General features: G+C 36.2%; 1 non-coding gene across 1 annotated transcript; it reads right to left on the bottom strand.

The window, feature by feature from the left end:
- Positions 1 to 5,638: 5,638 nt before the first annotated feature.
- On the bottom strand, positions 5,639 to 5,746 carry LOC148577654 (small nucleolar RNA R71). The gene has a single exon (XR_015903674.1). It is a non-coding gene; the product is annotated as a small nucleolar RNA R71 (small nucleolar RNA).
- Between the last annotated feature and the right edge of the window lie 387 nt (positions 5,747 to 6,133).

Raw genomic sequence — 6,133 nt, 5'->3', positions numbered from 1 at the left:
TAACAGAGCTTGAAAAGCAGTAAACAGAGAATTCAAAAATGGGAATCCAGATATCAGGACTCAATAGACTAGATAACTAAGTCTAGATCTCAATGCCTTCCTAGATCCAACAAGAGCAATTGCAAAGGAAATGAAGAAGTGTAAATTGCAGAGAGAATAGAATAAGAAGCGATTAATAGAAAAGGAAATTCAATTAAGCAGAAAATTAAACAAGATCTCAAGGTGAGAATGAAACAGAAGTTCTTCAATTCTCCACCCAAGATCCGAAGCAAGAAAAGTAAAGAGTGCTCAAGCAAGAACAAGGAAGAAGAGAGATCAATTCTCCTCTCCAATTCTCTTGAATTCTAGAACAATAATGCCAAAATGTAAAGGTGAGCTCTCTACCAAACTACCCAATCAAAACCGAAAAGAAAAGCCCTTAGAAACTTAAATCCTAATCTATTTATACACTTTCTTCAAATAGTCTTCAAGCCTTGAATTGGGCCTTTGCTCTTGATAGAATTGGGTTGATAGAGGCCTTGGTTGATTGCTCTTAGAGTTGGAAAGAGAACCGAAGTGAACCGGGTTGGGAATTATAAAAGCTTGAGTAAAAGTTTGAGTAAAAGTTTGAGGCAAACTTTTACTCAAACATTTTACATCAGCAACCCCATTCTTGCTGCTACCAACGTTTGAGCTAATGTTTGGGGTCAAACTTTTGCTCAAACGTTGGCCCCCTTATGCACACTCATGGCGCCAACGTTTGCCAAAAAGTTTGAGGCAAACGTTGGCGCAAACTTTTTGTCTCCAGGGTGTGTTGCTGATGGCGCCAACGTTTGCCAAAAAGTTTGAGGCAAACGTTGGCGCAAATTTTTCTCTCCAGGGTGTTGATTTGTGATGCCAACGTTTGCCAAAAAGTTTGAGGCAAACGTTGGCTCAAGCTTTGCTCCCAAAAGTTTGAGCTAAAGTTTGAGGCAAACTTTTGCTCAAGCTTTTTGTTCCTTGGTGTGTTTTCACTTATCCGAAAGTTTGAGCTAAAGTTTGAGGCAAACTTTTGCTCAAACTTTTTGTTCTCTTTTGCTCCTAGCCATTCCTTCTTGCTTCAACCTTTCTCCAAGCTTTCTTCACCTATCATTAATCAACCAAACACATCAAAGCTATGCTCAAAATCATGAGTTTGTCATTCTTTCATAATATCTTGCAATTATAGCATAAATCCTCATGAAATTGCATTAATTCATCTATGGTTGATTAAATCAAAGGAAACATGGAAATCTACCCAATTGGCTTGCTTATGGCTCAAGAAAGTTCATAAATCAATTGAAAACAAAAGAAAAAGGCTAGTAAAACTAGGCTAAGATGACTTGTCATCAATGTCCAGGCATGTTTTGTTGAATCTTTCCATGTAGTTACGAAGACTTTCTCGATCTCCTTGCTTGATTCCTAATAGACTTGGGGCATGTTTAGCCTTATCTTTTTGGATGGAGAATCTGGCCACAAACTTCTTGGCTACATCGTCGAAGCTTGAGATGGACCTAGGAGGTAGATTGTCAAACCATTTAATTGCTGTCTTTGTTAAAGTAGTTGGAAAGGCTTTGCAGCGAACTGCATCTGAGGCGTCGGTGAGGTACATTCTACTTCAGAAATTGCTGAGATGATGGCCGGGATCTGTAGTGCCATCTTACAAAGTCATATTCGGGAGTTTAAAGTCTTTTGGGATTGTGGTCTTCATGATTTCCTTGGTAAATGGATCTTGGTTCTTGCGGGAGCTATCCTCATGAGAGGATCGATTAGCTTTGGCCTTGAGATCGGCTTCGATTTTTAGGAGTTTGTTCTCCAATTCCCAGTGTCATCTTATTTCCCTTTGTAGGTTTTTCTCAGCTTCTCGTTGATGCTCCGCCTCTTTTTCGAGTTACTTTAAGCGATCTTGAAGTGCCTCCATGGCTCCCACAGTTGATGAATCGTTGTTTTTGTTAGGTTGAGGAGTATCTTTTGGTGTAGTGTCTGTGTTCTTGTGCGGCGTTCTATCTTCCAGATCTGAATCGTGGTCGTTGTCATGGTCATCTGCCATGGTGATGGGATGACTTCCAGGTTCTCTGGCAACGGCGCCAATGTTCCAAGGGTTACCTGAAACTGTAGGTCGATCTCGGATGAGATCTTCTGTACTGGTCAGAGCTGACGTGTCCGGCTGGTGGGTGGCGACCGGAGCTGTCGTACCTGACTTGTTGGATTGGCTGCGCTGCTGATCCTTTGTCACCGGAGGGTGGTGGTACCTGCAAGGGACTACGATGCTTAAGTTAGCAAGGGTATTAAACAGGTTTTTAGTAGAATCAGAGTATGAGTTATATCTGGGTGCTCTAGTGTATTTATAGTAGTGTAGGCTGACCTTTCTAGACAAGATAAGTTAGTTATCTTATCTTTATCTTTAAGCGAGGTCATCTTATCTTTTGAGGAGCCGCCCTTATCTTTCTAGGCTTTAACTGCCTTTAGATTGGGCTGTGTCCCTTCATTTGGGCCTATTTGAGCCCTTCATGTTGAATTGGCCGAACTCTTTTAAAGAAGAGGTCGGGGGTCCTGACCTGAAGAGGTCGGTCGCCTTGTCGCTAAACATCCCAGGTCGGATAGCTCGACCTAGGGTATGAACAACAACATTCCTGAGATCCGAAAAGTCCAAACCTTGTCTGTGGTATTCCGAGTAGGATCTGGGAAGGGATGACTGTGACGAGCTTCAAACTCGCGAATGCTGGGCACAGTGACAGTGTGCAAAAGGATAGAGAGATCCTTTTCCGACGCTAGTGAGAATAGACACATGATTAGTCGTGCGGTAGCTGTACCTGGTATTTTTCATCCGAGATGAGAAATCCGACAGTTGATTAGCCGTGAAGAAACCGTACCTGGTATTTTTCATCCGAGAGGATCATACAGCTTGCCATGGAAGGGAGTACGCATGATTGGAAGAAGACAATAGGAAAGCAGAGGTTCAGAAGTAACAAAGCATCTCCAAACGCTTATCTAAAATTCCCACTAATGAATTACATAAGTATCTTATTTTATTTTATGTTTTATTTATCTTTTAATTATCAAAACCTCATAACCATTTGAATCCGCCTGACTAAGATTTAGAAGATGACCATAGCTTGTTTCAAGCCGACAATCTCCGTGGGATCGACCCTTACTCACGTAAGGTATTACTTGGACGACGCAGTGCACTTGCTGGTTAGTTGTGCAGAGTTGTGAAAAGTGTGATCACAATTTCGTGCATCAAGTTTTTGGCGTCGTTGTCGGGGATTGTTCGAGTTTGAACAATTGACGGTTCATCTTTTTGCTTAGATTGGGTAATTTTATTTTATGTTTAAGCTTTTTATTTTTTATTTCAAAAAAAATATTTTTAGTTTTCGAAAAAAATTCATAAAAAGTTTTAAGAATGAATTCTAGAGCTTCTTGAGATATGTTGAAGCCTGGCTGGCTGTTAAGCCATGTTTAATCTTTTGGACCGAGGTTTCCATTTTCCATTGTAGAAAGGACATGTCTGTAATTGTTATGCTAAAGCTTGGCTAGCCATTTGGCCATGTCTAATTCTTTTGGACCGAAGCTTTAGACTAACATTGCATGAATCCTGGAATTCTTATTAAAAATTTTGAATTTTTCTATTTTCTTTTTCCAAAAATAATTTTGAAAAATAAAAAAATTAATAAAATCGTAAAAACCAAAAAAACATTTATGTTTCTTATTTGAGTCTAGTGTCAAATTTTAAGTTTGGTGTCAATTGAATGTTTTTAATCTTTCTTGAATTTTCGAAAATTCATGCATTATGTTCTTCATGATCTTCAAGTTGTTCTTGATGATTTTCCTTGCTTGATCTTTGATTTTTCTTGTTTAGTGTCTTTTCTTATTTTTCATATGCATTTTCAAATTGTTAGTGTCTCTAGTACAAAAGTTCTTAAGTTTGGTGTCTTACGTGTCTTTCTTTTCTTAAAAATCTTCAAAAATATGTTCTTGATGTTCATCATGATCTTCAAAGTATTCTTGGTGTTCATCTTGACATTCAAAGTGTTTTTGCATGCATTATTTGTTTTGATCTTAAATTTTGATGTCATGTGTCATTTTGTTATTTTTCTCTCTCCTCATTAAAAATTCAAAAATAAAAAATAATATCTTTCCCTTATTTCACTCATAAAATTCGAAATTTTGGGTTGACTTAGTCAAAAATTTTTGAAATTTAGTTGTTTCTTATTAGTCAAGCCAAAATTTCAATTAAAAAAAATTTTCTATCTTTTCAAATCTTTTTCAAAATCAAATCTTTTTCATTTTTCTTTCATGTTTTTCGAAAATTCTTCAAAATAAATTTTTCAAAATCTTTTTCTTAATTTTATTTCACATTTTCGAAAACTTTACTAACAATTAATATTTTGATTCAAAAATTTTAAGTTTGTTACTTTCTTATTAAGAAAGATTCAATCTTTAAATTCTAGAATCATATCTTTTAGTTTCTTGTTAGTCAAGTCATCAAGTTTAATTTTAAAAAAATCAAATCTTTTTAAATTTCTTTTTCAAATCTTTTTCAAAATAAATTTCAATCATATCTTTTTCAAAATTTAATTCCAAAATCTTTTTCTAACTTCTCATCTTTTCAAAAATTATTTTCAAATCTTTTTCCATTAACCACTTGACTTGTTTGTTTTAATTTTAAAAAGTTTACTATTTCTTATCCTTTTTAAAACCACCTAACTACTTTTCCACTTCTAATTTTTGAAAATCACTAACCACTTTTTTCAAAATTCTTTTTAATTAACTAATTGTTTTAAATTCTAATTTTATTTTATTTCCTTTCTTAAATTTCGAATTCTAACTTATAATTAAAATAAAAACAAAAATATTTTTCTTTTCTTTTAATTAATATTCGAATACTCTCTCTCTCATCTCTTTCTAATTATTTTATTTATTTACTAACACTTCTCTTCTACTCATAATTCGAATCCTCTCCCTCTCTCTGTGTTCGAATTCCTCTTATTCTCTCTCTACCTCATTCTTCTATTCTTCCATTCTTCTACTCACATAAAGGAATTTCTATACTGTGACATAGAGGATTTCTCTTCTTTTCTGTTCTCTTCCTTTTTATATGAGCAGGAACAGGGATAAAGACATTCTTGTTGAAGCTGATCCTGAACCTGAAAGGACTCTGAAGAGGAAGCTAAGAGAAGCTAAAGCACAACACTCCAAAGATGACCTTACAAAAAATTTTGAAAAAGAAGCAGACATGGCAGCCAAACCCAGCAACAATGGTGGAGATGCAAGGAAGATGCTTGGTGACTTTACTGCACTAACTTCTAACTTCTATGGAAGAAGCATCTCAATTCCTACAATTGGAGCAAACAACATTGAGCTTAACCCTCAATTAGTTTCTCTAATGCAGCAGAATTGCAAGTTTCATGGACTTTCATTGGAAGATCCACATCAGTTCTTAGCTGAATTCTTGCAAATCTGTGATACTGTTAAGGCCAATGGGGTTAATCCCGAGGTCTACAGACTTATGCTTTTCCCATTTACTGTAAGAGACAGAGCTAGGATATAGTTGGACTCACAACCTAAAGAAAGCCTGAACTCTTGGGAAAAGTTGGTCAATGCTTTCTTGGCCAAATTCTTTCCACCTCAAAAGATGAGCAAGCTTAGACTGGAAGTCCAAATCTTCAGACAGAAGGAAGGTGAATCCCTCTATGAAACATGGGAAAGATACAAGCAATTGATCAGAAGGTGTCCTTCTGACATGCTTTCAGAATGGAGCATCTTATATATATTCTATGATGGTTTGTCTGAATTTTTCAAGATGTCATTAGACCACTCTACTGGTGGATCTCTTCATCTAAAGAAAACCCCTGTAGAAGCCCAGGAACTCATTAAAATGGTTGCAAATAACCAGTTCATATATACTTCTGAAAGAAATCCTGTGAATAATGGGATGACTCAGAAGAAAGGAGTTTTTGAGATTGATAATCTGAATGCTATATTGGCTCAGAATAAAATATTGACTCAGCAAGTCAATATGATTTCTCAGAATCTAACTGGAATGCAAGCTACATCCGGCAGTACTAAAGAAGCTTCCTCTGAAGGAGAAGCTTATGACCCTGAGAATCCTGGAATGGAAGAAGTGAAATACATG

Source organism: Arachis ipaensis, chromosome B1, assembly GCF_059453495.1.
Source record: "Arachis ipaensis isolate K30076 ecotype BB chromosome B1, ASM5945349v1, whole genome shotgun sequence".
NCBI classification, from domain to species: Eukaryota; Viridiplantae; Streptophyta; class Magnoliopsida; order Fabales; family Fabaceae; genus Arachis; species Arachis ipaensis.
This window is presented reverse-complemented; position numbering and strand designations above follow the sequence as displayed.